The following is a 10,796-nucleotide window of genomic DNA, read 5'->3' on the forward strand; positions in this document are numbered from 1 at the left end:
TTTAATATAATATATATAATAAAATAATAAATCAGCCTTCTGAAACATGGAGTCAGATCCTTGTCTCTTCCCTCATCCTAAGACCTGTGTGAACACTGTCACGCCTGGGGGTGCACAGGTCCATAGGACACGATGAGATGCTTTCACAGGACCTGAGGGGATTGTTGGATGAAATGTCTGAGCCATTCTCCATCATGTTTGAGGAGCTGTGGTGGTCTGGTGGGGTTCCCACTGACTGGAAAAGGGGCTCAGTTGGTCATTAGTTACCTTTGAGACAATGGCAAGCACTTTGTAGACGTTGTCAAAATCTTTGCCATTCTGTGTTCGAAGCAATTTGTAGAGGTGATAATACAACGGGAAGATCAATAAATGGAAATACTGTGCAGACTTAGAAAAGTGTAGATTATTAATGCACCAAATAATACAAGAGTAATTCTGACACCCTAGATCCCAAAAGCCAGCCGTTGTCTTGTAATGCACCACTTTCACACTCAGCTGAAATTCCTGTTCTCTAGCATTCTCTATTCCTGTTTAAGTGCTGGCAAAAACAATGACTACAACAAGTTCTTGCTTGCTGTAGGTTCAGGTAAAGGCCCAGCTGGAGGGGATGGTTTGATTCCTTTGTGCTGGAAGGGGCCAGTGGCTTCACATAATCCCTTTTCCTCCCCTTGCTGGCTCACAGCAACCCCCTGCCATGCTCCAGGAAAGCTGCCTGGGGAAATTCAGCCTGGGGCTGCTGGCTGGGGGCAGCTGCACCTGAGCCAGCAGTGGGCCCAGGTAGCCGGGAAGCCCAGTGACACCCTGGCCTGTGTCAGCAAGCGTGGGGCCAGCAGGAGCAGGGCACTGATTGTCCCTCTGCTCAGCCTCGCTGCTGAGGCCACACCCCAAGCCCTGTGCCCAGTTCTGGGCCCTTGATGACACGGAAGACGCTGAGGTGCTGGAGCATGTCCAGGGAAGGGCGATGGAACTGGTGAAGGACCAGGAATTTACTTCTTTGTAATCTCTGAGATGCTGTGTTGTGTTACGCACAGTGAGCCAGTTAATTCTGTTACAGAGCTGATTTTTGCCATTTTGTTCTTTATTCATGTTTCCTGTATTTCTGCTTTCATTTCACAGGGACAGCCTGTGGCTGCCGGGATGGTGAACCAGCCTAAAGCTCCACAACATCAGCACAAGCTTTAGAATCCACCTCCTCCAGCTCCTGTCCAGTAAATTCCCTGTGCTGGGATAATCACCTGGTGATGGCAGATGCTCTGGCTGTGCCCACTGCCTTCCAGAGCACATCTCATACCAATACACCTCTTTTCTTATTATTGCTTATGCTGTACTCTGAGGGTTTTTTTCTTTATGAGGGGTGGGAAAAGCATTTGCTCTCAATGTACATCTGAGGGGTGGCCTGGCTCTGTGGTGTCTGTAGGCAAGAGGACAGTTGGTATTTTCTGCAGTCCTTAATCCCTCTGCAACTTTTATCTCTCAAATTAGTTAGAGCATTTGAACCAATAGTTTTCCTTTTCCTTTGATGTGGTTTGTCACCCTCCCTCACATTTATTTTATTTAATTTGATATTATTTTTCAGTATATCTATTTTTTTTAATGTTATCTTTTTCAGCTGAAAATTAACTTGTTCCCTATTTTCTCACCTCTCTCCACTCCGGGGTGTTTTTGGTGCTTGTGTGTTCCTATCTTCTCTGTTTCTCTGCTGTAATTGGTTGTTTAATTTTGTTTCTTTTTCATGGACCTCTTTATATGTCCTCTGATAGGTGCATATCTGTTTTTAATTGGTCTTTGTGCCATATTGATCTTGTTTTCGATTTAATATCCATCCTTCAAACACCAGACCAATTAATATGGAATATGCTTTCATATTTTTCCATGCTAAATAATTTTTTGACTTTACAATGACCCAGGGGTTTGAGACTATGGTGCTGATAGCTGCTTTTGTCCTTGATTTTAGACTTCATCAAATTCAATTTCAATACTGGGTTTTTCTAAGACAACCCCAAACCCAGAATCAACTATAAAAATCCTCTTTATTTTCAAAATACTGTTGTGACAATGTTACTATTTGTGTCTTCTTAGCTTTCAGCAATTATTCTTTTTTTACACAGCTTTTTTAGACATGACAGTATCCCAAATCTAAAATCTCTCAATTCTCCACAATCAGTCATGCACAGAGTTAATTTTCAAATAAGATAAAAGTCTTGGGAAGAAAGTTCTGCCTCTCCCATGAAATTTAAGTAATTACACAATGTGTATAGGCACAGGGGATCTTTTCCCCAAAGCTTATGTGTTGGTGTCACTCACCAACAAAGTATTTGCTTGTGACATAACTGAGGAAAATTTTGTGTCTATTTTGCCACCCTGGCATAATGTAATGGTCAAATTATTCATTCTGAGAACCATTCACTTAAAAGATTAAGGCAAAGCCAAGGATCTCTCTTGGCTGTATAATGGGATACCAGTAATGTCACCAGGGAAAGTAGGAAGTGTTCAGGACTAAATCCCATTAGGAGACAGGCTAAGCCTAAGTAGAAGACATGTGGATGCAGTTAGAGATGATTAAGGTGTTTAGTCTTTCCATTATAAATTATCAACCTTTAGGTGTGATTGTCTTCCTATAAATCATAAAGCAATTTATTTTAGCCTTGTAAGCAAATTATTTTTTCAGGCATTTTGAAAGCATTTTCACACAAGGAAATCCAGAACTGATAGTAAAGGCTTAGCTTCCATTATGATAAATAGAATAGCCATGAAAGGATCATTATTTCATGGCAATGTACTTGGAAAAATAACACAGATTAGAACAAGAATTAACAAGACATAATAATGAGAATAAGAATGGTTTTTATTCTAATTCAGTTGTTCCGAATGAATCCTTTATTCTGGCTGACTGGATGATGCTGATGGAAAAGAGAAAACCCTTCTGCTTTCAGAATGTAAAAGTAAACATGCAAGCTGGAACTCCCCTGCTTGCCAGTGCAGGTGTATGAACTTCCTGGTGGTTTGAAGGAAATCCCTTGGACAGTTCAGGGAACTGCTATGTGAAATTAAATATAAAATGCTGGTATGAAAGGCCTGGGGGGAGCACCCACACAGTTCTCTGGGCTGTGGCTGATGTCACTTCCAGTGGCAGGCAGCCCTCCACTTGTATTTTCCTCCTTGTTCTTCACTGAGCCCATGGCTCCTTTGCCCTTCACTGAGATTCTCAGGTAGATGCAGATATAATCAAAGCCAGCCCTTAGAGTATTGTGGGATGTCATTCCCAAAGAAGGGGAACATTTCCTAGAAACCACAACTCTCTCTATGTCAATTGAATATCAAATCACCTGGGGTCTTGGAAACTATTAAAAGCATTTCCCAGTCAGGTTATTTACCTGGAATAATTTTGAAGTCACTCATTAGTGGCACCGTTGTCCTTTGTGTCCCCCAGGAAGAGTGCCAGGCTGGCACATCATGGGTGAGGTGTTCACTGAAGTTTCCATTCATGCCTGAATTTTCACCCACTATTTGATTCCTATTCTTCTTTCAGAGAAGATCCTCATTCCATTGCCAATTATCATTATTAAATGTAACTCAGTTTAAAACTTTGCTTCGATTTGTGCCAGCATTTATTCCCTTATATAACAGAAGGAATTCCTGATCCGCTCTCCTGCCGGTAAAGCCAAGTTATACGTGCATCAGCCACGAGGTGGCAATACAAGAGCTTGATATGCTGAATTTTGGTGCGATTCGTGCCGGGTAAGCTTTGGGGTAGTAGCTAAGTAAATATATTTCCAGTGTTTCTGCAGAGTTTGGCTTTCTTTGCCGGTACCCCACATCTGCATAATTGACTTCATGCAACAGCTAAGGGAGACTAAGCTGATTTTCTGGATCAATGATTGAAGCCTTTTATGTGGCTAATAATTGATATCTTTATTTAAGTGGCTCAGTAGTGGATGAGAGATGTTATGTGAGGAACTCAGCTGTGGTTAAAAGCAAAATCTCTTAAGAAAGGGGATGCACTGGTAACCTACAGCTGTCCTACTGGGAGTTTTCTCCTGGCTTTAACTTCTGACCTTCCTGAAAGCCAAGGAAACCTGAACACCTCACATGTGTGGAATTCCAGATGTAATTGCTTTACAATATTAACATCTGCCTTTTTCATCCAGGCTTTTTGATTCACTTCTCGTCATGGCTGATGCTTGTTTTTCTGCCTTATAGGAGAGCATTCAACACTGGTGTCTGGTGGAAATAGTTAATTCCCAGTATTTTTCATCCTTTCTTGTCATTTTCAGGCATTAGGGAAACTGATAATATCTCTGTACTTTCAAGGACTAGTTTTCTACCCACTTTAATGGAGAAAGTATTTTAAGACATTTTTTATTTTGACATTAGCTCTTTCAGTAGCAGTCAGTGCTACAGCTTTTCAGAAGGTGGAGTTCTCTGTTTTCTCATTCAGATGGATGAAAAAGCTTCTAGACAAGACATGTATTGTGGACTTGGCAGATGTCTCATGTCACTATATTCATCACAGTGTTTATTTGAATCTAGAGAAATTATGGATGTGCATTTTGTTATTTCACATGAAAGTGCTAACAGCCTGCTACTGTCTTTTCCTGACATGGAAACAGTTTTCCTCTCAATACTTTATGGGAAATCTCACTTTCAATCAGACAATGCACTGTGAAGTCTGTTAGCAAATATGTCTTTCAAGCACATGCAAGTTTGTGGTTTAGGAAATAAATAGCAATGTAAGGAGAGGAGCATAGTAGGAAGCCTTGAAAGATTAAATAACTTTTGAGAAGGGAGCTTCCTTAAGAAAGATTTGAGATGAGATTCTGCCTGTGAGTTGGGTGTTCGGTGTGTCAGAAGTGCTGTGGGCAGGGATGCTGGGACTGAATTTTTGTTATTGTTTGAATAACACAAAGCTCTGCTGCACGGGCAGTGATGGCCCCTCTCAGTTCGGGCACTTTGCTAGACCAAGGGCACTGCCCCTCGTGTGCCCTTGTGCCCTCAGAATTCAAGATTCACAACTATTAAAGCTTGAAGGAATTGGCCGATTTGCCCTCTGCAGCATGCTGACCATGGGATTTAACAGAATTTAACAGAAATTGCAGAAATGGAGACCTGTGTTTGGCAGGAGCAGATCCACCACAGCCCAGGTGCCTTTCAAAAGGATCTCTAACCCTGTCTGTTAACATCAGGCAGTCTGCTTAGGCAGCTGATAAATAGACTTTGTCTTCAAAGCTGATAGCAACAGATTTCCCCTGAGAAAACATGCACAATCCTCAAAGCCTCTTCTCTTGTTTGTATGCAGTCTCAGCTTTCTTGCTCAGATACTGCACAGCCTCAGGCCATGCTTCTGGCAGGTTACATAAAGAAAAGCTTTGAGAAGCTGGCTGGTGATTGAAGAAATGAAAGTGAGCTCTGGGACATGATGCTTGAGGAACTGGATGGCTACTGCTTTTCCCTTGCAGCTTTCTGCAATTGTAATCACCAGCCTGGGGGCAAGATGCTGGACACAGATCCCAATGGGAGCCATTTTTCAGGGATAACAAGTAGCTGGTTGGACCAGCAGAAGGATAACTCAGTGTTGAGCTGATAGGATAATATTTCTGTCCACCTAAATTGTTCTGCAGCGTCAAATGACAAAGGTAATTTCACACTTCTGTTAATCCTTGGGCTTTGGAGGTTACCTTGACAGCTATGAGTGTACAGAATAGCATGTGCCTGTGGGAGGGGGGAATTTGAAAGGGAAAAGAGGAGCAGAATGTGACCACTAGGCTGATAGTACAGTGCTAAAGGAAGAGGCCTCACACCATAACTTTTCTTCCAGAAAAACAAATTATGCCAGTGCTGTGTCTTCTCTCATCATGTAGTTTCTTTTTTCACGTTTATCTTGAAATGGATACTGAACATTTGTTGTATTGCTCATTTCTGATTCTGATTTAAGGTGTTTAGTATATATTTAAACCTAACAGAAGGAATCTGCTGACCACTTAAACAAGACATAAACAAGACATGAAATTATGTTCCCTGACATAGACAATGTCAGTGCTCATTCTGGGTTGGTGGTTGTTTTACATACATAGATACATACATATATATATATATATATATATATATATATATATATATATATATATATATATATATATATATATATATGTTAGTGATGCTCACAGATGATTAATTTTATGAGTTTGTGGTCTGAAAGCTAATAATTTATATTCCTGCTCTGTTCCTGGAAGGGTGAAGCTTGCTCTTTCTTGCCAGGAACCATTAGTCAATGCACTTGGTTCAGGCTGTTCATGTGTTGTGTATTGTTATGTGATAAGGGGGAATTACAGAGTGGGATTCTGCCTGAAGTCTTCAAGGCCTGTGGGAGTTCCCCCAACATGCCACAGACTTCTTCAGATACGTGATAAGGCAAGCTGCAAATACTGATAAAAGATAGAGAAAAATGTTTGTTTTTCACAATAGAGGGGGATTACCAACTGGAATCCTTTACAGATCGACGTTAAGATCAGTGCTGTTTGAAATACCTATAAACAATGTGGGCAAGTTACTGAATGGTTGCTGAGGAGAGGATGATATCAGCTCCCAAAGACATTTCAGGGTACTCCAACCTAATCATGTTTAGAGATTTGCTGTGTATTGAGGTGCTGTCATATCTGGTCTGGCTTCTCAGGCATCATGGATTTGTCAGGCTGCATGGAATTCAGGAGGAGGAGAAACCTTAAAATTAATATTTCTGCTAGATTTGTAAGAAAAAAAAATCTTTTTTTCTAAAGCAGGTTTCATTAAGAGAAAAAACATTTGTTCCTTCTGTTACCAGAAATGCTTTGTTACAAGACCCATTTGCAAACAGGGAGAGTAACTTTGGCCTGTGCCCAGATGCATTTGTAGTTTAAATACAGAGTAAAGCAGTAGTTGCTACAAACAGCCATTGAATATGAAGAATCAAGTCCTGCCCTGGAGCATCCCCACCTTATCCAAGTTACAGCTCAGCCCAGGACACCTATCCTGGCTGCTTTATAGGGGCAGCCCTGCCTGGCTCCTGTTGAACCCCCTGGTCTTGGCTCATTTAGCATATTATATATGATATGATATGATATGATATGATATGATATATAATATATAATATAATATAATATAATATAATATAATATAATATAATATAATATAATATAATATAATATAATATAATCAGCCTTCTGATATAACCTGGAGTCAAATTCTCCTCTCTCACCTCGTCCTAGGGACCTCACAACACCACACTCCATGGTGGTTCAGTCCATGCCAGGAGTGAACTGGATGCAGTGTTTGTCAAAGAACATTAGATCAGCCTAATGCTCATTCTCATTATCAGCTGAAAGTGTGTCTGTGGTCCCACATGTCCCCAGAGATGTTAAGTGGTGGGGTTTGCTCCATTATTTACCTTCCCTTTGCCACCCCTGTGCAGCAGCTGCAGGCTGGGAGATGTCCATGGAAATTGAAGCTGCTCAGTCATGATTTGGGTGATGGAGACTCAGAGATTTCCTCAGCCTGTTGAAATGGATCTGGCAATGGCCAGTCTTCCTTAATTCTGTGGGACTCCAGTGACCTGAAAACCAGGCAAACAATGGCCCTGTATATCCCTGTCTACAATTGCTTAATTGTCTTTGCAAATAAGGAGAGTGAGGGTTCCTCAGTGCTATGTGTATCTTAGCATTATGGCTAACTGTGGGATATTGTTAGCTGTTGGCATTGCTTAATGTTAATGTTAAACAAGAAAAACTGTTTCAGAGCCCAGGATAACTCCTGGCTGCCAAACAGAAGGGAAGAAGTCCAGGTGCAGCTGTGTAAGCACTTTAAATTTCTGTGTGTGTGTGAACCTGAAATAACCTTGAGGAATTCATTACTCAGTCTTTATCATGAGCACACAAACAAACATATTTTCTATAAATAGCACTTGCATTAACAGTGGTGGGTAAAGGAGCCTTTTGTGTGTGTGGCCTTGGTATTGTGTTTATGTACAACCAGTGGATCATTATTAACATTTATTAGGGTTAACCATGATTACTATAGAACCTATATTATAAACCTATATTATATACTACTATATAACCTATGATTGTATAGCAGCTTATACCTCTACACACATATATGGGATTAATTTTAAAGTGTATATAAGAATAATGTGTGTGTATATATACATATATCTATGTGTGTATATATGTATATATTTTTTTTATATATATGTATTATATATATATACACATATACATGAATACAGCCCTGTAGTCCTGTTAAAGCTCACAAAAACTCATGTGAAAAAGAAAGAGCAAAGAGCAGGGAAGTCACCCTGGCTGTTGGAGACTTTACCAGCTGGCTAAAACCAGTGCAGCTGGCTCTTGCTCTCTGTTTTCCACTGAATTAGTTTTTTGCCTGCTGACATTTGTTTGGTCAAATGCATTTGAATAAGGAGGAAGAGCAGAGGTAACTTCAGAAGCAAAATTTTAAAATAAACCAAACCAAAAGACCCAGAAGTGTGGTCCCTACACTCAGCACAGGCAGCTTTGGCAGCTTCTCTGATGGAACTTTTAATGCTACAGAAAGCTCAGTAATCCAGAGCAACTGCTGATTACCTCCAAAATATGTTGAGATATTTACTAGGGACTGAGAAACATTTTAAGTCTTCCTTTTTACCTTTTGTGATTTAGCGCATTTGGTTCTTTGGAGCTTTCCACCCCATATCTCCTGTCCCAAGGTGCCCTCCACAAGGTGTTGCTTCAGCTTGAGCTGGTGACGATTCCTGGGAACCAACAAATTCAGAGCTGGAGAATGGGAAGAGTCAAGCCAAAACCCCCTCAAACCCAACATTTCAACCCAAAGGGAAATCCTCCTGTTCACTGTACTCCCTTGCCTGAATGCCTCCATAAAACAGCATTTTTGTCTCGGGGGTGGATAGAGAGGCAGAATCACAGAATACATTGAGAAATGTTCATGATAAAATAGATTTAAATGCAGCCATTCAAAGGTAAGTGGTAAATCCTGAAATGCAACCAGAATTATTGGACTATCAATCAGTTACAAAAACTTCAGTGAGACACCAGCTCAAGAAAATGTGCAGCAGCTACAGGGACAAAGTGCTTAGAAAGGTGGGGAGTCATTAGCCATGAGCTGTACCTGTTCCCCATGTGCTACCTGATACAGATGTTTTATCACAGTGACTTTTCTACTTCATTTCTTTTATTTGAAGCAGATAACTCACTGTATTTCACAGGCACCAGGTTTTTTCATAAGACAGCAATTTAACAGTTGAAAGCCTTTTTGCACATTTATACTCCACTCACCCTTTCCTGTTTACGTAGAGGTTTCCATGTCAGCATTTTCAGATTATTTATTATTTTTGTTGCCTGCCTGGTACATTATGGTGTGGTCCTTTAGTGCTTACCTAAAGAACTATGGCCATGTCCTGGGTTGACTATATGAAGCTTTTATCTCCCAAATTTTCCCTGAACTAGGACAAATCACTCTGTGCAAATATTCTTCTCATAATGGTTGGGTTATACCATAAATTAATTTAGCTTTGGGATGTATAATTTCCACAGTGTTTATAACGTTTCCTTTGTGCTCAGCAGCTTGATTTCTGTTTGGTTGTTTAATATTACCTGATCTTTTGCACTGTGATGGGTGATTAATCTTTAGCTGTCATATTATTGAGCAGTTCCTACACAGTATGAATTCAAAAGTCTGCACTTCCCATTCTCTCTCAGTAGCCTGGGCACATATTAAATTTCATTTCTAATTACATATGTTAGGTTGAATTATGGGCTATTACTCAAAATAAATTGTTCTTTGATGTCAGTTCAGCAGATGAATGGCCAATTGTAATTATACCAAGTTAAAACAGAACTCAGTGCTACTGTGCCTAGTCCAAAATAATTCTGTGCTGCTTTTAAATAGAATCAAATCAGCAATTTTCCATTGTTTATCAGCTCAATGCAGCCATTATGAAAGAATTTTTTCCTTTGTAGATTTGAGCTAAAAATGCAAGTGGCCTGTAAATGGCATTGACAGAGGCAGAGGAAAGGTGATCCTTTCCAGTGTGCCATCTCCAATTTCCATTTCCCTACAAAGGAACCAGCCACTGGTGATTCACTGCACCTTTGCTTTGGTTCAGTTCATTTTTATGAATGTGCTGAGCTCCCAATAAATGTGCCTGTTTGTCACAGGAAGGCACCATCCAGTGTCTCAGCTGCCCTGTGGAGCAGCATCACACAGAGCTGTGCACAATTTGGGGTAGGGACAGAGAGGCAGGACACACATTCTGCTGTCTGTTATCCACCCCATGGATGTTCCTGGGGTTGTTTTGATGTTAAACACTGATCCTTTGCCATGCTGGAATGCACAGACACGTTCTGCTGGAGCATGTCAAGCCTCTGCATTTAACAGAAACACAGGGCTTTTTAATGAGAGGACTAAACACACTCCTGGTGTCAGACCTTAACTTCCAGGGGTTTGGTTATTTAATCTGTGGCTGGCACGAATTTTGTGCTGGGTGGAATTTGTTATCAGCTGTGTTTACAGGCTGCTCCAAGGCTTTGTGGAGCTGTAAGGCTCTTTAGCATTTGTGGTTCTGCTCTTGGGCTGCCTGTTTTACAAGAGTGTGTGTGCATTAACTCTATTTTTGTTTTAATTATTGGCAGTAAATACACTTCAGGAGTGAAATATGTTTTGTCAGGAGAAATCTGGAAGTGCTTTCTCAGGAGAAAAATAATTAGAAAGATTAATGCAATCCACTCTGTATAAGACTTCAAACTCATTTGCTT

The sequence above is a fragment of the Ammospiza caudacuta genome, chromosome 5 (assembly GCF_027887145.1).
Source record: "Ammospiza caudacuta isolate bAmmCau1 chromosome 5, bAmmCau1.pri, whole genome shotgun sequence".
NCBI lineage: Eukaryota > Metazoa > Chordata > Aves > Passeriformes > Passerellidae > Ammospiza > Ammospiza caudacuta.